Source organism: Trichoplusia ni, chromosome 9, assembly GCF_003590095.1.
Source record: "Trichoplusia ni isolate ovarian cell line Hi5 chromosome 9, tn1, whole genome shotgun sequence".
NCBI lineage: Eukaryota > Metazoa > Arthropoda > Insecta > Lepidoptera > Noctuidae > Trichoplusia > Trichoplusia ni.
In genome coordinates, this window is record NC_039486.1 from 11,895,668 (window position 1) to 11,916,880 (window position 21,213).

The following is a 21,213-nucleotide window of genomic DNA, read 5'->3' on the forward strand; positions in this document are numbered from 1 at the left end:
GTGGGGTGTGTTAAGTTGAAATTAATAATATTACTGTAATAATACGTAACAGGTGTATGTCTTGTCTAAATGGAAAATAAACAGATGGAACCAGAAGTCCCTGTACCATGAGAACTGCTCTCAAAACTGGTGACTTTACTGAAGCGCGACAGCGCAATACCTGACGTATTCATAATATGTTTACTGATTTTAATTCTTTTGAAAAACATAAAGAAATTTTGTGCATACTTATGATGACAATGCTTATCAATTCTCTCACCTATACAATAGAATTTGGTTTCCTTTGGTTTAATCATCACTTAAAATTACACTAAGCACCCTAATTAATTCCCATGAAACTGAATCCAAAATACTCTCATTACGTCCAAATATATATCATTTTAACTGCTATCAATTACAACTAAATACCAATTAATAAATAAAGGTGAATTCCACATTGGGCCGAAAACGATTCCTTGAGAAACACCAAAAGATGGGATCATTTCTCACATTACTCATCTAGAGAAAAGTTGATAAATACTTTTTGCTTCTGAAAGTCTTTTCGGATTCATCAATTGATGTGCGTTTACTTTTTCGTTTAAGAAGTTTTATTAAGTTATGATTTATGGATAAAACTGATTACTGATTACAGCTTCCTGAACTAATTCGAATAGAGATAACATGAACTTTGTATGTCTATTGTGTGGGGAAGTCTAAACATCAGTCGGATTATTAATTACGCGCGTAATTCGATACTGCATTGTTTATGTTTAGGAATTAATGCGGTAACATTAAATTCTGTTTCCTTCATTACCAAATATAAATTGAGGTATTTTTTACGGCAGAGTGACAATCAATTTATTTCCCCTTGACATCAGAATAATAGGTTTAAGACAGAAAATTTCATTAGCAACTGTATTCTGAACTAAATTTGGTTTGAAACATAAAATAAACTTACCTAATGTAATTGAGCTAGAATTCTTAGTCTCAGTACCGTTTTATAAATTCACAGTACATTTTTATTTCCAGAAGTGATCTGATATCGAAACAAAACGCTACCAATAACCTATCATAAACTAAGAAGCAAGGGTAGTAGAAATTTGTCCCAGTATCGTAAATCAAAGTAAAGAGGCTTTACAGATTCAGGACACGTTTTGTCTCCATTGACGTACTCCAGTTTATAAATCTACTATTTGTTAGGGTGATGCCACACGGCCGCTGCGTTGTCGCACTTTAACAAAAGTGCCGTATATCGCTTTTTTAAATTGGGATACCGTTCCGCAGATGCAAATCAGCTGCTTTTTTTTCCTTCATCTTATCCTTTATTAAGCTTTGCGTCACTGTCCGTTGCATGTTGTTCAGATTTAATATTGTATAGATTCTTAATTCTACTGAAAGTATGTGTGTTTGTCACCGAACTTCTCCTCAACGGCTTTTTTATGCGTTAGGGTTACGTATTGGATGGCTTAGAACCGCAAAAAAGGTGAAAAAAATAAAGAGAATAAATGTTAGAGAGAGAATAATATTATTTATCCTTCATTTTATACATATTTCATAAAGGACAAGGTAGGACTAGTATATTATAAAAATTAGAGCATTAACGCTCGGTCGACGCAACTCCAACGCAGCGGCCCGTCAACTCCCGTGTTGCTCCACCTTTACATTTACGTCGACAAGCTATAAATTTCATTCACGATTTTTCTTCGATTTTGCTCACTTATTATTTATGAATAACAATACTATTGTGAACGTGGAGCGTCGTTTTTGTATTGAACATTTTTTCGTATAGCTATTGCTTCGGTAATGATAAAATGAAAGCGAAACGTCTAAGCTTTCGTTGTGGAAGTTTCAAAACCGCAAAATGTTTTGTCCCAGCTTTATAACAAAATAAATACCTTTAAGTTACACAAATAACTTATAAATTTTTTGTATTTATTTTCAATTTTAAACTTAGGTACTTTTGGTTCTTAAAGAATAAGCTCATTTTTACCACATTCAGTTCGTTCTATTTTAACAGCCCGAAATTCCCACTACTGCGTAAAGGCTTTTCTTTTGTGGCCTAAGCGTTACTAAAATGTATAAACCGCTTCACCTTTGTTTTACAATTTTAGTCTTAACAAAAACTCTTAAAATACCCGCTTTAAGAGTTTTTAGTCGTAAACATTCTAATCTCCGGATGTATAACAATTTTACAGTACGGCAATAAAAAGGGTTGCTATTAAATTTAATTAGACGTCGGCTTGTAAATGGTTAAAACAGATCACGTAGCGCGATAAACCAACTATTGTTTCAATTATTTTTAGGGTCCCGTCCCCGGAAATAAACTACGGAACCCTATTTCTGAAGCTCCGCTGTGCGTTACCAGTCTGCATCTCAGGAACCGTTTTATAACCGTGCAACGATTGTATCAGTCATAAATTTATTTGCCACAAGTTGGGTAACCACAAATTGATTTGTTACCAACTGATTTGTTCCACATTACCTATTTTTATGGAACCCTCAGTGTCGTGAGTCTGACTCAAACTTGACCGGTTTTCAAATCTTGGATTTGGCACGAAAATGCGTTAAGGCTAGGCGTGAAACTACTTTAAAATGTCATAAATAAAAAAGAAATAGAGCTTCGTACGCCACTAGTCATATAAGGTGGTCTTAGTTGTTGTTGCAGGCTGTTTTTTACCTTATTATTCTATAAGACCACTGACAAGTGGCAAAAATATTGTAAAGAAACCCTATTATTTTTCCTAATATTAACCTAACATGAACAGGGAGAGGCCTGCGCCCTACAGTTAAATATCTACACATAGGTAAGCTATGATTAAAACATGAGCTGCAAGTACTTTTGATTGGTCTAGATGTTTTCTGACTGTGTTCGACTTTTAGATAAAAAGACTAGAAAACTATTTCAGAATAGACAGCCGATGTTAATTCACAATTATCGCAATTATCCGCAATCAATATAATATTTTGTTTGAGCCAGTGTGTTCAAACTAGACCTAATGATTTGACTAAAGACCGGTAAATAGTGTGAAGTATGTGGGATAAAAAATTGGTAAAAAAGGACGACCTTGAAAAATTTACGGCATGGCAAATTATCCTAGGAATTTTCCGTGCTGATTTCAGCACGAAAAGTTTCAAATCAATATTACGTTGACAACGATTTAAAACTGAAGGACTAATCGTAAGTAAAAAAAAATAAAAATTAAATAATACTCTTTATTTTATGCTGTTCAAAGTAATCGTCATTTTTAAATTAACTATAAACTTTACGGCCAGTTCACTTTACCTGGTCTGTGGTAACATTATAAAATCTCTACTTTATTTTAAAATGAAACTAATGAAACAGTATTTCGGTACAAGGGTAATAATTACCCTTAAAACTGCGGCAACAACAAAGATCAGGCTCTTAATCTTGTCGTAAGTACCGGGAAAGGCTGTATTTCTACGAAATTGCTAACAATTTGATTGTAAGATCTAATAATAAGCGTAATCACCAATCTCCTTCGTAACTGGCGACTATAAAGCCACAGAATAATAAATGAGAATTATATTTTAAATGAAAGAAATCAAATATTTGTTTAGTATCTATCGTGATGATAATTGATTGACTCATGACTAGTTTCGAAACCAAAAAGAGACCCTAGTCATAAGCCGATACGAGGCGGCGGGGTCGGGTAAACAATCCCGATAAATACGCGTGAGTAAACCATTGCATCATTGATTGAAGAAAAAGAAAGATTTTAAATTGAATCAATCAAATATTTTTTACCTACGAGCATGATCCTTGAACCTGTAATTAGGTACCCTTGCTCTCCAATAAAAATGGTCTTAATGGAGAGTTTGACATTCATAAGCCGCGATACAATCCGTTTAACATAGTCCACTTAAACAAAAGGCTATACTATACGCAGTACAAGATAGTAGTATCCTTTACATCAAGCAACGGACCTAATTTAATAACAAATGAAGGATCCATAATCGACAGGGTGATCATCAGTCCAACATCATGGTACGAGGGAGCTTAAATAAAAATAAATAAGTAAAGAAACAAATGACGGTTTGTCGGAATATAAAAAAATATTTAAAATACTAGGAATGTGTTCATGTATGACGGTTAATATGTGTTATATGTGTATGTTTCACAATGGACGTCCTTATTCGCTTTATATAAAAAACGATACAATTTTGACAGGAAAAGCAATACCACGAATAAGTTGCTGCCAGATAATTTCCCGACTATTCATTAGTGAATTTTGAGTAACACCCCCAGGTAGTCCCATGAAAAGGCAAGTTCAAAATAATATTTTATCTGAAAATATAACTTACTAGCTTTCGCCTGCGGCTTCGCCCGCGTCGAAGTTGGTTATATCGCGTTTCCAAGAGAACCCTTCAAAAGTCCGGGATAAAAACTATCCTATGTTCTTTCTCAAGGTCTACTGTATTTCTGTATCAAATTTCATTAAAATCAGTTCAGTGGTTTAGACGTGAAAGCGTAACAGACAGACAGAGTTACTACCGCATTTATAATATTAGTAGGGATGAGTGACAACACTGCAACTACCTACCTTTGTATGTAAGTGTTGGTTTCCAGACTTCCCAACTTTCAACTTCCCACTTTTCCATAGCGTGGCAGCCCTACGACATCACAATAGAAACGTTTCGAAAACTGTTTTTCTTGTCCATTGAATATCGCGTTCATTTCTCGACGCTTGGCGATGAATCAAAATCGTTCGCAATAAAATCCTTTAGTATTCTCTTGTTTTCGTGTTTTGTATAAGACATCTTCATTAATGTCTGTAATGAAACTAAAATTGTATCTGTTGTTGGAATGATTCATGGTATTTGTTTATTGGCTGTCAAATCTGTTATGTAAGAGGAAAGTTTTGTAATATTCAAATAGTTACCCCAGTAAAATGACTCCACTCTTTTTTCTCTTGCATGATTGGATTTTTTAAGTTTTACCATTGTATTATGCGATACTAGTTTCTCTATTATATTCTACTTGCATACATACAAATAATATCATATAAGTACCTATAAGTAAGATTAACTGCACATTTTTTTCTTTTAAACAGAAACTTATTTTGTTTATTGCCGATTTCAGTCCATAGGATTGACATTTTGGAACATTTTGGAGTCATTATAGTAACGTTTCAAAAGTCCCTGGAAAACGACTTACCAAAAACAAAAACTTTTGTTTATGATTTGACTTAAGCGTACTTTATTCGAGGCGCTTGAAGACTCGTTTGATTTTTTTCATACGTATATTATAAATATTATAAAATAATTCATATATATTTCTTTCACGGTTAATATACGTAACAAATAAATACCGAGTTTGGTATGGAATTAAGTTTCAAGTTCAACCAAAATATACTTTACACTTCGACACTGCCATTCAAGTGTTTGCGTTAGAAAAATCAAAATATTTGTATTTAATAAAGAAATGTCTATAGGACGTCAGTAAAATAAATAAATCAAAATTTGAACACTATATTTCAATAAAAAAATATTTGTTCAGACAGCTAAAAGAACCTCAAATGTAAGAAAACCTAAACCTAAAAATGTATCGGAAACAATTTTTACCTGTTTCTTTTAAATATTTTTTCAACTTAATTGGCTTCGAGGTTACCCACAAGAGTCTTGGTACCAATTAGTGCTAGCCATTGAAAGGCCCGTGTTCAGCATTGCATGTTTAATGACCTTCGCGGATTAACTTGTATACTCTTAAAGAGTTCTTTAGGAAAGTGCTGGAGGAATCTTTTAATGTAAGCTGTTCATTTAGATGGATAAGAAAAAATGTAATTGAGAAGAAATTGTGTGGATGAAAGAAGCTGAAGTGAAATATTTATTATTTTGAATGTATAATGTTCCTGTGCTGAGGCAAGGCATGTGGCCTTGATCATTTTCTAGAAAACAACAAATTGATATTTATATTAAAAGCACATATTTTGATATCAATGAAGGCTCATATTGTTACTAAAAATATATGTCTTTTGATTTAATTTTACCAAAAAAATACAACGACATTTTCTGAGAAAAACTTGAACATAAAATAATTTATTGTCTGTCAAGGCTCTCGCAGCAAATTTATAGGATAGTTTGAAGAAGGGTAATAGTCCTATTTAGTTATACAATTAAGACTAGCAACGATAAGTAGGTGATTTTAAACCATCCAATTTCATAATCGTCGCAGCCCACGCTCAGCACCTGGTATGTCGTGCACACTGAATGTTATTAGCGGTAATATATTCTAGCCAGTGATAAACGCCCTGAGGGACGCCTTAAATTATTTCAATAAAATATTCCTTAAGGTTTGAATCGTAAAGGTTATTGTTATTTTGCTATATTTCTAATTAGTTGCCAATTATTATTATTGTTGCCCGCGACTTCGTAGGCGTGGTTAGAAGATATAAGTTAGGATTTTTGAAAGGCAGCCCTCGAAGATATTTTTCCCCGTTTTTGCCACATTTTCCATTGTATCTTCGCTCCTATTAGTTTCAGCGTGATGTTATATAGCCTAAAACCTTCCTCAATGAATGGTCTATTGCACAAAAAAATAATTTCTCAATTTGAACCAGTTCCTGAGATTAGCACGTACAAACAAACAAACAATTAAGCTTTATAATATTAATATATAAGTATATCTAGATATTCTTTCTACCAAAGCCGGTCCTAACAACTCCATAATAAATCTGAAACAATCCACTTACTTAAGCATTACTTACTACCCACATATTCGGACGTCTTTGTAATTCAAGGGCGGAAGTTGTAAGTACAGGAAAGGCTTCGCCAGTAAATATCCTTCACATGAGATTAACAAAGGTAGCCGCTCACTTTGATGTTGGTCTAAGTAGATATACGAACTGATATAAAGACAAGTCACATCTACGAATATGAAAATGAATTCTTGAAGAAACAGTTTCTGGAGATTTTTGGCGGTATGGTCATTATGCGAGTTATCAGATGCGTGCAGGTTAGTGAGTCATGAGAAAAAAATCTAAAGAAAATTATTTATTTATTGACACTTCTTATAGATGAACGATGTAGAAACTTCTATTTTCTATTAAATGAAATTTGTGAAGGTGGCGCTTGCATTTAACATAATTGTAAATGCTAATAACGAAAATTAGTCTTAAATTCACTATTTACAATGGTCTTGTAAGCTTGGACCGAACATGTCTGTTTTTCTATAAAACAATGCAAAGTTTATGGGCCCGTGTGAGATGGCCCATCTCATTTTAGATTAAAGTTCTCAAAATGCCTCTTCATGTTAGACCTGTGGCCTCGGCTTGAAAAAGAAAATCCGGTCCCTTTTAAAATGAAATTATCCCATGATGGAAAAGAGAAGAACACTTAGTTAGCGCACTTAATTAGTACCTTGTTGAAAATACTTAATTAAGACAAGGAAAATAATTATTCTGGCAATATTTTGTAATTCATGTCTGTTTTGAATAAAGATTTTCTAAATATAAAAACAAAGTTGACAAAACAAAAAAAGACAGGCTGGCGATCTATTTATAAATACAGATTCTCTCTTGGACAATACCAAAAAATCTTTAAAGTTCACTTTTTATAAATGATCCTTCGTTTTCAATGATTTAGTATCCCGTTTCGGGATGACAAGTGGAAAACACCATCCCTCGTATGAAACATACAAAAAAAGTATTGTTGGTCCCTATACATTTTCGTGAGTGGCCCTGACATTTCGGTCTTTTTTGTAAGAAACCAGGAAGCCGCGATGAAATATTTATTTTTATGACAATAAGTTGTCTTACTCGCCTATATAAATATTTGCCTGAATATTCCGATTCTGGTGAAAGTTATTTACTGGAAGATCAGTCATTGTTCTGCCGAGGTGATTTGTTTATCTGAACCATCCGGGAAGTCACAAAAAGGGAAACAAAAATATTCCTTTAAATCTGTCCAGTCGTTAATGAGGAGTGCATTGACATGCACATTGGCACGCATGCAGAGAAGAATTGCAGGAATATGTAATAATGGGCCTATTTACTTGCATCATTCATCAACCCAGTATGGTTCTGGTTTAACAAATACTGATTTGGGATGATTGAAACATTAGAGGTTCAAAAATATGTTTCAACTATTGAATAAGATGTTAAAATAGCTCACCAAGGATAGAGTAAAATGTTTCTGAAAATTAAATGACAAGAACTTTTTCTCGAAGTCCTTTAAATAAATAGTTGTTTTAGACTCGGTTCTTATTAGAATAATAGGCAACAAATTCTCGTGTTCTAGACTGGACCTGCTTAAGTGCTTAATCACTTAAGCGTTTGATAAAGTATCGATGATGTAAAACCGTCATATGAGTAAATAATTGCAAAAAATTGAATGTCATTTTTTCTCAAAAGACTTGTTTAAAAAGACGAAAGTCAATCGCTAACAACTCTCCGCTCTCTGAAGCTTGAGTTAAGATCATATTTCTTGTCAAGGTACAAAACTTTATCCACCGTGGCCCTTCCACTTTGATGTTCCTTTAATATTAAACAGGTTTTTCCTCTTATATGCCACGGTCCCTAAACCAAAGCTTAAAGACCCTAATTCTTATTATCCTCTTGCGGTAACAACACTTCTCGTCTCGAACTATTTAAAACGTCGCCTTTAGCGCTTTCGTCTGAATCACCATTCATCGTAATTTCTGAATTCCCGGCTTATTCAACAACACATGTACAACTAAATTCTACTAACGATGCGACTATTAAATAGTCGTAAAGTCGTCGGCGATTGCGACTGATACGCGACTGTAAGACAGCTGTGAAACAACAATAAACTTTATTGCTGTGCTCTATTTTACTTTGTCATTTGAATTGCTTTGTTGAAGACGTTTGTTCTCACTTGCGAGTCTGGGATGAATGGGTTTCCGTTACTTCTGGGATTATGTGTGACGATAAAATATCCTTCAGCTAGAATTACGATAGTTCTATACAATTAAAACGATGCAAGATAAAAACACAACTGTTTATTCTTAACACAATAAGTACTATTACTATACCTAAGGCTGCTATAGTAGTTTGCTACAGTTCAAAGTAATTAATCTTGCGAAGAAGACAACTGAAAATTTCCCTTGGGAGTTTCTGAAAAACACTTTATCCTGATCGACTATCGAGATTAAATGGTGTTTAAGAATATCTGTGCTGCGTTAACCTAAATAAAACATTATCTGTATTGAATAGTTATTTTTGCCTACTTGCCTTTATTGCTTGATATTGTTTTCTTCGTACATATATTATGTTCTTGTGTTCAGTGTTGGTGCTTGTCAATGAGGCGTGTGCTGTCTTCATCTCATAATTATTTTCAGAAGTTTAATTTAAGTATTTATATTTCCTGCGTATGGTATTGCGAAACAATGCAATAATATGATGACAAGAAGCTGCTTTGGTGCAGGGGCTGATGCTGTGCTGAAAGGTGGAAGTAGGGGGCTTCTAGAAAAAAAAACAATTTAGCCTCTTTGAGTTTAAGGCTCATTTGATTTTCTATTTCAAATAATAAAAAGGAGCTGGTTCCATTTTTTTCTTAATTAGTATTTGAAAATCATAAAGTGTTAATTTCAAGTAGGTATTTTTTGTTGTGACTTTTGGTGGGTCCTTCAACGCAACGTTTTTCTCTACTCTCTGTTCATGCGTAGTTATTTACTAAAACTTAAATAACTAAAATTCCCTTCAAAACTAGTTAGACTACACAAAGGATAATGAGTTGCACAGTAGAACTGTAACCTCGTAAGTACTCGCTAATATGACGTAAGCCTTTGAAATTTTTCACATTGTTCTCATACAATATTAGAATTTAATTCATTCGTTTGAGAGATGGAAAACAGAGTATAGTTTCAGATTACGTAGTTTTGGGTTTAAAGGTTTCTTTATTAGGCCTTTATTTGAAGTATCCATACTTATTTTTCTTTTTATGTAAAAAATAAAACGAGTCCTACATTTCGAAATTCAATCCTTGTGTCTCGGAGGGTTTCACAAATTCAAGTCACATGCACAAAGATACCCAGACTAAGGACAAGCTTTCGTGGATCACACAAATGATTGTCGCGAAACCGGCGTGACATCGCGATCGCGGGTTTGCCGTGATGGCTTGAAATTATATTCATTTTCTTCTTCGAGTCATTATCATGGTCATTAATGTGAGTCTTTTGTATCGAGTCGCTTGTCATGCAAGGTCATTACTTATTTTGAAAACAAACGTGATAGCGATATCACTGTAAAAGAGTTCCCTCACTTCTTGCTACTAATTGCTACAATTATTCTATCGACCAATCGACGTCAATATTATAGAGCTGGAGCGGTTTTCGTTTCTTTGAACAATTTGAATAAATATTACAGTGTTAGAAAGCCCATTTACGTAGGCTATAGAATAAAATACCATCATATTATGAAGATCACTAGTGTAATATTTATCAAAAACGAGGAGAAGATGCGTGCACTCTTAATCTGTTCATTCGATTAAAAATCTTAACACATATCTTCTTCGCACAAAGTCATTCGAAAAAGTTAATTAATTATAATATCAACAAAGTCTCATTCCATGGTCGCATGTCACAATACGAAAACACGTCAACAGTTCATTTACCTCATACCGTCTGGACAGGTGAACATGCAAGCAACTGAGCTCCAACTTTTATGTGGTTTCGTAAAATTTAAGCGACCGACGTAGGTACTCGTATTTACAGCTGCAGTTTGGATATTTATAAAAAGGTATGAAAAGCTAAATCTGGCACTGAGAGGAAAACTAGTCAAAGGAAAGGTATCTAAAAGGTAATTTAATTGGACTTACTCTTTTTAAGTTTTATTAGGGGTTCTATCAAAAGTTTCGTTTATATTTTTGAAATATATTTTGTCGCTTTGATATTATTCATTTTTAATGTCTGTTTGAATTGACGTTTTGTTTATTTGTAAACACATTGAACATCCAACAAAGTTCAAAAGCTTTGGTTTTTTTAATTTAAAATTGTCTGACATTTACTGTCGCATCATCTTTTTGTATTTATTTGAATATCACATACAAATATCTCATGATTAATATTGATCTACTGATAGATGACTACAAATGAAATTTAATTAAATTCATTTATTTAACTTTTACAAAATCATTGAAAAAATATAATTTGAACATCTTCTTGATTGATTTTCAATAATGCAAAAGTGTAACTTCAGCATCATTTCCAAGGGAATAACACGTCAAAGAAGAAACTTATCGAATATACAGTCGTACATTGCAATATTTTATGACTATAACATCAGCATTCCTGCCATCACGTACCGCGTAAAGAACGCATTTCCTCATGAATCCTACTTTTATGCTATTGTTGGGAAAAGGAAAAAACTTTATAAAATAACACAATGAAATAACTTTTTTGGCACGGATTTAACATAAAGAGAAATGCTAAGTTACATCCGCATTACGTTCAGGTCAATTAAATCTCCATACAATATTATATACTAGCCTTTGCTTTCGGCTTTGTCTGTGATATTGAATATCGATAATTGTTGCAAAAACTCACTAGCCGCGCTTCTAAAATTGGTGTCGTAAACCCGAAACCGCGTAATAGATAGACACAGATTTTCATTTAAAATATTAGTATTGATTATTATGTCAGGAAGGTTCTTCTCGTTATCTTCCAATACTTATTCCATAGGATTTCCATTTATGAAACCTCCTTGTTTATATTGCATCTATATTATAATGGCTCGTTGGTACTCAACTGTTTGGACAACAACGAAGATAGTTGGCCTCGAGGGAGTAGTGACCGGATCAGAATGATAATAACATGAATGCCTACGTATATATCTAGATTTGAAGTTGAACTAGACAATAACTTGTACTTTATTGAGTTTGTAGCCTGCAGCCAGCTTGATGCCCAAGAGCTTTCAATTCATAAGCTACTGAATGTCACTTGTACACCAAGAATGTACGTTACTCACGTAAAAAACTTGAAAAATTTAGGACACAAATAGGTAATCTGGATTATACTCACATGCTGCAGTCTTGAAAAATTAACAGACGGAAACTAAACGGGAAAACCATTCGCTACTCAGTTAATCGATTAAATAATGGATGGACTTGCTACCGAAATTATCAGATCACATCGTTTTGATCCAAAGCACCGCATATTCCCAAGAGGTGTATGAAGCACTGATAAAACATGATATATTTGACAGTTCTTTCTAGGTCTATGATCAAAAGTGAATAATGTATTGTTCCAGATAAAAAAGACGTCTAGTAATATCCTGAACTTCAGTTGAAGTCATTTTTTAAAACGGCTGCCGCATAATGCACTTAATCCATGTACCTCGAAGAATTTCATATGCAAACAGAAACCCAGGCTCAAAACAAGCATTCGTAGATGACACAAATGCTTGTTCTACACAGGGATCGAACCCGCGCCACGTCTCGCTCAGTGGGTTTGGTGTGATGACTTCAACCGCTCTTCTATCCGTGCAGTCAATCATTGGACATTGGAATCAGACGAAAAAGAAATTTAAAATTGAGTTCTTCGCCAGGAAATTGAAAACCATAGCATCCATAGCAACCACTATTTACGACGAATTAAACATTTACTTTTCAAACTTATCCCAAGCTATATTGGACATTGCTAGCTGACCTTCACGACCTCGGGCAGTTCCCGATATTGAAACCCTTAGTTCAATGTCTCTTAGTTCAAAGTCTCGGTCAGCGACCCCCGTAGCTTAGTTAGCTAGATACATTCATCATTTGTAGAATCACCAGGTCATCAAAGGTCCCGGTTGATGTATGAAGGATTGCAACGACGTAGCATGGCGGTTCAGGTTAAGTCAGTAGAAGTCTGACACTACCCGCTTCCTCCCCGAGAGAGCGGGTGTCCATGAGAATTTCTCCGCCACAACCAAAAAAGAAGGTCATCAAAAGTGCAACCGTGTTTATAATTAAACTAAGAGTGTTTGAACTCGTGGTCTCTGACTCAATAATGCTTCGGATAGTAACTTAAGCCTAATGCACCTTGAAACAGTTCCATTAGATTTAAATTGGCATTGAATGGGGAATGGCAATGATAGCCCGCAAGCAATTCGTTAATCGATTTTTACAGCCCTCGGTGACTTTAATTTCAAAGATTTTAGACGAAACTTCTGAAGCCTGCCATGAAGGTTGAACGAATCGGGATATTGTTTATTAATATAGACTTTTGGAATGTGTAACTTTCGAACTTCGTCTAGTTATTTTGAAAATTCAGCTAATTTTGAGTTAAATAGATACTATAAATACCATAGCTAGATGGATAATGTATTATTTATTGTGCAGTATAGAATTACCGCAGTGATATTAATAGCATACTAGCGTTGGTACTATAGCGGTTTGATTGAAAGCAGCAATATCTTCGACACAACTTCAGGATGTACTGGAAAATATATGGAAGTCGACGAAAGGTGTACCATAATAATATCTGTCCGGGAAAGTACTAACGAGGTATCCCTGGACAACCGCTTATCTGAACTTCTCCCGACATCCAGTATTATCTATGGTGTACATATTTATAAAAAAAAATCAACCGCCTTTAAAAAAAAGGAGTTTTTTTTAACTCGTCTGTATTTTATTTTTGTGTTTTTAACCTCAGAACTTGGACATTGGATAATTCGAGTTTCTTGATTCTTCTAGCATTTTGAAATAACTGTCATTGATCCCACCAAAATTGTATCAAGTTTGGTTTAGACATTTTTGATTTGAAGTCGGTTGTATGTTTTGTTCTTAGAACAATAAACTAAGAAATACTTTTTTCATATTGTAAAATCCAAACATTTTATTCCATTCGAAAATGCTATCCTAGATCTAGTTACAAATATGAACAAACAATCGTTACGGCAATCGTATATTGTATGAAATTACTAAGAACAACACACCTAAAGCAAATAAATGGTACCTAAACACGGAAGGTTACAATCACAGACCTAGAACAATATTCAGGTCAATTGCTAATCATTTCCTGCACATGTAGCTTAAAGGTATCATTAAAACATAATACAATTTCCAAAAAATTGCTGATCACACACGCTCACATATAGAACGCTATTCCTAGATGCCAGACGATTTTGAACCCAAAATGAACGCTATACAAGCTTAGGTTCGCACATACGAATAGGCATCTGTCGTAGGGGCTACAGTATCAGAGACTTGCTTCCCCTCAAGTATAAGGCTTTTTGTAATGTTGCCAGTCATAAATCATTTTCTTATGAGTTTTAAACATATACGTAGGCACTGTGAAAAAGGAACGGTAGACCAAAGAAAAGATAGATTGTTTTTCTAAGATTTTTTTGGGAATGGAAGTAAGCTGACATCTGATTGCCATGAATGGGATGAAAAGCCTGTGGTATACCAAAGTGGAGTATGAGAATGATGATGTGGATAACATTAGCTTAATTCCTAGAAGTATTGTGCTGTGGTAAATGAAAAGACTGGAATGTTGCTCTAGTGGTTAGTGACCCTGACTGCTTTACCTGGGATCGTGGGTTCGATTTCCACTTAGGACAAATGTTTGCGTGTCAAGTTCCATCGTTTGTTTTGTCTCAACGTGTAATTTATGTATATTATTAATCAGTTGTCAATAAATTTTGACTATGCATCTGTACACTTCAACAGGCTGATTTGATTCATTGATTGACACCTAACTATTACTTATATTCTCACCTGCTTTCTCTATGCTCAAACAGCTTAGTATTGGCTATGTTAACTATGCATGAAGACCACACCGCTGGAATTGCAAAGCGGAGTTTAAGAGGCCGTCTTAAGTGATATTGGTCGATGAGGTGTATAAGCTACCGGGTTACACATTTAGGGCTATATTGACTGTTTGTAAAGCCAAATGGTAAAGTTCACTCCAATAACCACAAGCTACCAGTTTGATCGAACACGGAACAAACAATTGTGATATCTACAAATGTTCGTTCGTAATGTGGGAGTATTTGCTTTAGACTTAGATTTTGTTTCATTTAGAATTTCGTTAAGCTCCTCGTGAAATATTGAGCAATCTTTGCAAGAGTTTTAAATATGTCGGAGAGTGGTGTGGGTTGATCTTCCATGATGAAATCAAACATAATACGAGCTTCGATACATTCTTTGATTTAATGCAAACAATTTCTAATAAATTCCAATCACACACGGCTCGGATGGAAATCGATTACTTCCGGATCGCGGTGAAGAATGAATGGCAATTGAATTAAATTTGAATTATCCCTATTCTCTTAAGCATTTGCATTTTACAATAATTGAAACTTAATTGTATTGACCTTGAGTTTAGCGATTATTGTTCAGAAAAATGCTTAAGATAAAACGAAAATTGTCATTTTAAGCTTCATTTCATTAATTCATAGGCCATTTTAAATAGAAGAATTGGGGCCCTGTCCAAAAGTAACGTTTTTATTATTTAATTAGCTGCACATAGATTGAACCCCACCAGTTTCTACTACCGTATTAACTAATAAGTATTCAATATTTACAACATTAATACGACCTTGTTTTTTTTAAATTTTTATGCATTTTTTTTCAGGTTACTCGTCTTGTGTACTGGCCGGCTATACTGGAGAGTTTGATGCCTACTCAGGACAATGATTTGCCTAACTTGGTGTTTTTTAGAGGACACAAAATTATTTATCTCTTTAAGAGATATATAGCAAAAAAAAAAATTGCTACTATTTTCAAGTTGGCGGCGGTGGCTCAAGGGTGGCAAACCCCAAACTTGGTTTTAGCTTTACACTGACTTAGCTTTTACCCTCAACATCAGAAAAATAATATTGCATCCTCTAAAAAACAATGTAACATTTCAATGGACTTATCAGTTGTCTACATTTTCTAGCACTTGTTTAACTAAGTGTAAACTAGATGGCGTTGTGAAAATATGATGCAAAAATTATATTTTGTTTCTTCGCTGGTTTTTTAAATACCTTTAACCAATGCCAAGATAAGATCGATCGACTAATACATAGAATAGCACGTTTGGTTTTTCATTTATAGCCTTACAATGTTGAATAGTTAGACATTATTATTGCAGAGATTTGGGTCGTTCAAATTATCAAAATTTTTAATAAAAATGTAGAGTGATTTACGCAAATTACGATGCTTTTATTAATAACTTTAGATATTCAATTTATTTGTCTTTTGTATACTATTTAATTTCTTTTTTTTTATCGTTTATACATAATATATTGTGGAGTGCAAATTAAGTATTGAGCGTTAATGGTTGCAAAACGTATGAGTCATTAACGCATAGTCCGTAATGGCATTTTCTTTTGAAAATTGTTAAATGATTTGTTAATATTTGGCATAACTATGAAAAAAAAGAAATTAAATAGTCAATAAGTTACAAAAGTAGGTAGCGGCTCCAATCATACTGTCAGGTGTGGGGTTCGAACCCACGCTCCCTCTCGGGAACCAGAGCTTAAATCTGGCGCCTTAGACCACTCGGCCAACCTGACATGAGCATTCATTTTCAAATACAGCTTAACGTGAAACCTGTTCGGAAATAGAAAACGTAACAAACCTTAATTATTACTTAATCGTTACATTTAAAACCAGGCGGGCAACATCGATAAATACGCGTGAGTAAACCCTTACATCATTTAATCATTAATCATTCTCACGGTATAAGTTAGGTACTATCAAAATAAAAGGGACACGATTTTTTTTTGTAGTTATCCACAAAAATCCGTGATTTTTCAATAGGTCATATTTCATTGTTCATTTCTTTAAATTGACAGAAAAAGAATTAGATGCAAAAAAAATATTGCTTCTAAACTACATATTTCTATCAAAATTTGCACAAAACCAAAAACAAAACATAGTACGATTATAATATGAAAAAAAGTGTGATTCACATCTGATAAGAATGGCTCTTAAAATAACTAATGTTTCCTGACCTTGCTTCGTACAATAACTGTAAACAACGACGGCTCAAATGATATTTGGTTTCTTTTATATTGAATTGCCTAATACTGTGCTAATGTTGACGTACAGTGTCACGAGGGTGTAACGTCATAAACTGTAGCAGAAAGTCAGTTCATATTTTCAAACAATAAATACCGACCGAATAGCTTCAATAGGAGACTGACCCTAGTTTTTAATATTGTTCATATAAAAATGGTTTCGACATTCAAAAGTGCCATATACTGGTCTAATTGAAATAAAGAATTTGACTTTGACTTTGAATCTCCGTTAAAATTAGTTAAAACCGACAATGCCAGCTTCTATGAAAACTAAACAAAAATTTTCTGCGAACTATCGGGATAATCGTTAAACCGTAGAAATCAAATACTTTGACTGACTGAAATGACTTCAACATTTTTCCAAATAATCGCGCTTTATTTAAATACTTACTTACTTACAAAACCTTTAATCAATCTAGCGTTTAAGAAACACTAGAAATTTTGACGTTCGCGAGATAACTATTACAAACACAGTAAATAATACTATCTTTGCTACCTCTTAAAATCATATGACTGAAAGTGAGATGTCGCTCTACACCGTTTATAGCGCTGCCACGCTTCAACAATCATTACATTATTACCAAGACGTGGAGGTAGACACTCTGAAATCGAATACATTAGCAATTTAATTAAGATAGCGCATCTGATCAGATATTTATGAATATATCACTTAAACTCTTTAATTAAATTATTTAATAGCAACACTTTTTAATTTGACTTTTTCTTACGTGATTATAGTATTTTTATGAGAATTTATTGGTACAAATATCTTGTATAAATAATAAAAAAGATCTTGTTTATATACCAAATTGTCATCAGTGTCATTTTACGAGATATTCAATTTTTCTCTTAGAATAATAGGTAGCTGCTTCGTTTCCAGAAAGAAAATAATTAATCTCATAATATGTATGAGGTTTCGCTGAAAAACGTCATTCATAAAACAGTAGAATCTGTATAGCTGAACGCGCTAATTTCAGGAATCCGTTCGAATACTTTTTTTCGTGTTGGATTGTACATTTTCGAGGAAGTCTGTATGCTACGAAATATTACCTTATTGACAGCGTGCTGCTGGGGAGTTTGTTCTGCCGTTTCCTCTCTCACAGCAAAAGCACTAAGGAAGCGGTGATGGGTGGGCGAAACTGGGTGCTGTCAATGTAATGTCTGACCTTCAGAAAGTGCTACTTAGTATCCTAATTTGAATAAATGAATTATGATTTTGATTTTGATACAATGATCGTTGTCAGAAATCATGTGTCGTTTTGATTTCTGAAACATGTTTATATGTTAGCCAGAGAACCAAATGACTAGCAATTAAAATAACTATTAATATGCGTGTGACTTTACAGGGCTGGGCCCCAGTTCTACTATTTACACTGGCCCATGAATGAATGGCGCGGGGGGGGGATGAATCTGGGTCCTGAACTATTATTTTCATAATGTATTTAGATTTTATATTATTGTGACATTGTTATGTGTTTGTAGCTTTACCACGACCTTTATGGAGTCGGTTGAAATATGTCTTATCAGGAACATTAAAAAAACCGTTTAAAATAAAAACCGATCAGTTTCTGAATCCTAAAAGATTTGGGTTGTACCCAATTGTATAACGAAAGTTTTCCACTTGGAAAATCCTATCGCAATATCTGACATTCTTTTCAAATATATGATGTAAGGCCTAAGCCTTGAAATGTCGGCGAATATAGCCTTATATTGTACTCTTTAGAGAAGAATTAGATTTTTGTAATCTTACTGAAAAAAGGATGCTTATTTCTGTCCATCAACATTTTCTGATTATGACCTTCCAAATCCGTTTCCGCTGTTTATATTAAGATAATTATAATTTAAATGTCAACTTGGTAACAAAAAATGCCTGCCTGCCTACCGGCACGTAATAAAGCTGTTATCGAGTAAATAAAAAAAATATTTTGACAACACACACATTATTTATTATTACATCTTCAATATGATGAGCCAATTATACGACTGACGTCACATGTCAAAGATTACAAAACCAATAAAATGTCTTATTCAAAAATCAAACGTGCTTACGTAGGTACCTTCTTGCTCTCTCTTTTTTATTATTATATATTGATGTTTCTTAGTATACTCCTATAGAAAATAATATAGCAAAAAGTACGACTCTCTATTGTCCTAAAATTCTAACAATATTGTAAACGCTAAGTGTTTATGTGTGGACGCAAAAACGACTAAACGGATTAAGACGAAACTTAGTACATAAGTAGGTTATTACCAGGATTAACATACTCGTATGGAATAGGTTTAATTCCGATTTTATTTTCCCGTGGGATCATTTTCGATGTGTAGCGGTCGAGACCTCGGCATCAGCTAGTAGCATATATTATTAATGAAAAATAATAATTTTATAATCATAAACAGTTACAATTGCACGGTACTCATTACGAAAATCATATATTTCTTAATCCTATAAGGCACCTACTGCAAAAAACTGTGTGAAATAATCGTATTAAAAATAACTTCCTAACATCGTATTTTAATTAGTCTAAAGTATTTACGACCCAACGTTATGAGCACTATAACTTTGTTAATGTAATCACGCAAAGATTGACGTAATTTATAAAATTTATTACACTACTTAAAACAACATCCGTGATTCCAAGTATCGAATAAAGGTAATAAAATATTGGCCATCGATCAGTTTATATAAATACTAGCTGTTGCCCGCGACTTCGTCCCCGTGGGTAGAAGATATAACTTATGATTTATACCTGCTCTGATTTTTTCACATTTTCCATTGTATCTTCGCTCCTATTAGTCGCAGCGTGATGGTTTATATCCTAAAGCCTTCCTCGATGAATGGTCTATTCAACACAAAAATATTTTTTCAATTTGGACCAGTAGTTTCTGAGATTAGCGCGTTCAAACAAACAAACAAACTCTTCAGCTTTATATATTAGTATAGATTTGTAGATATATCATTTAACATATAAAAAAGCAAGTAGATGCTCGTTCGTTTTAAATGCTTTACAAACGATACGGCGATGATAATGTATGTATAATTAATTATATTGAGAGCACGGATAGCCAAGTTTTATAGGTCATCGTGACAGACTAATGTGCGCGACCTGTCGTAAGTTCGATACTCGTGTAGGACAGATGAAATTTCGAATGCAAATGTAATTAGTAAAAATAATTTGGTGTGATATGTTGAATTATATGACCATTTACTATAATTAAATAATAAATAATGTTAAAACAGTTTATAAATTCGAGAAACACATTTGCAGAACAATCCGATTCAAGCTGGCAACACTGTCTGTATGACGTAACAACTTTATGATACTATTTGAGTGCATTAAAGAGCGCTACAAAATGAAGTTACATTTAAGTAAATTGTACTGACAATGTTTGTATAAATACGTGGTATTCATGAATATGGTAGAATGAATCTTTCTTGCACGCTTTAATATTCTTTGATTATTTTTTTATTCCCACATTTCTATACACTGATTTTTCTTGTTTGTTTGTTTGTCGTTCCGGTTTGATATTTGCAACTTAATTTTGAAGCACTTCTCGATAAGCTAGCAGGATAAAATTTTCAGGATAGCTAGGATCCCGATAGGATCCAATTTACAACTATAAAACAGCAAGACCGATAAAATTTAAATGGAGTGATATTTAGAAAATTGCGTTTATAGAATTTTCAAATCTATTCATTACTTTTATTTTCTTATTTTGAATAACATACGTTAAATGAAAATAATATACTTCATCCAAGATCATCAACCAAGGTAGCAAATATAAAAAAAAAAAAATCCAGATCAATTGAGAACCACCTCCCTTTTGAAAGAACATCCTCCTTCTTTAAAGTCGGTTCAAAATGAATCTGCTTACACCCCCAAACACAATAATCAAGGATTGTATCAAACAGTTCCTTGGTCTATCATAAAAGTAAACCGCTTTACGGCTCCATAGCTTTATTAAGTGTGCTATATTCCATAACCGTATTATTCGTTGGACCATAAAAACTATTGAGACTTATTCGAAGTTTTTCGCTCGTAAAAAGCCAATGTAGGCCAGGTTATTATGATGGACCTAAGTTAAGTTAATAAGGAAGGAGAGTGAAACAAAGACTTTTCCAAACTAGAATGTAGTTGTATGAGTTGACTAGTCGAACGAGGATTCTTATTTTATATTTATTTATTTATTTATTTATTTATTTATTTATTTATTTATTTATTTAATTATCACACTAATCTACCATTACAGGTTACTTAACCTAATGCGT

General features: G+C 33.6%; 1 non-coding gene across 1 annotated transcript; it reads right to left on the bottom strand.

The window, feature by feature from the left end:
* Nucleotides 1-16,355: 16,355 nt before the first annotated feature.
* Trnal-uaa lies at nt 16,356-16,439 on the bottom strand. The gene has a single exon. It is a non-coding gene; the product is annotated as a tRNA-Leu (tRNA).
* Between the last annotated feature and the right edge of the window lie 4,774 nt (nt 16,440-21,213).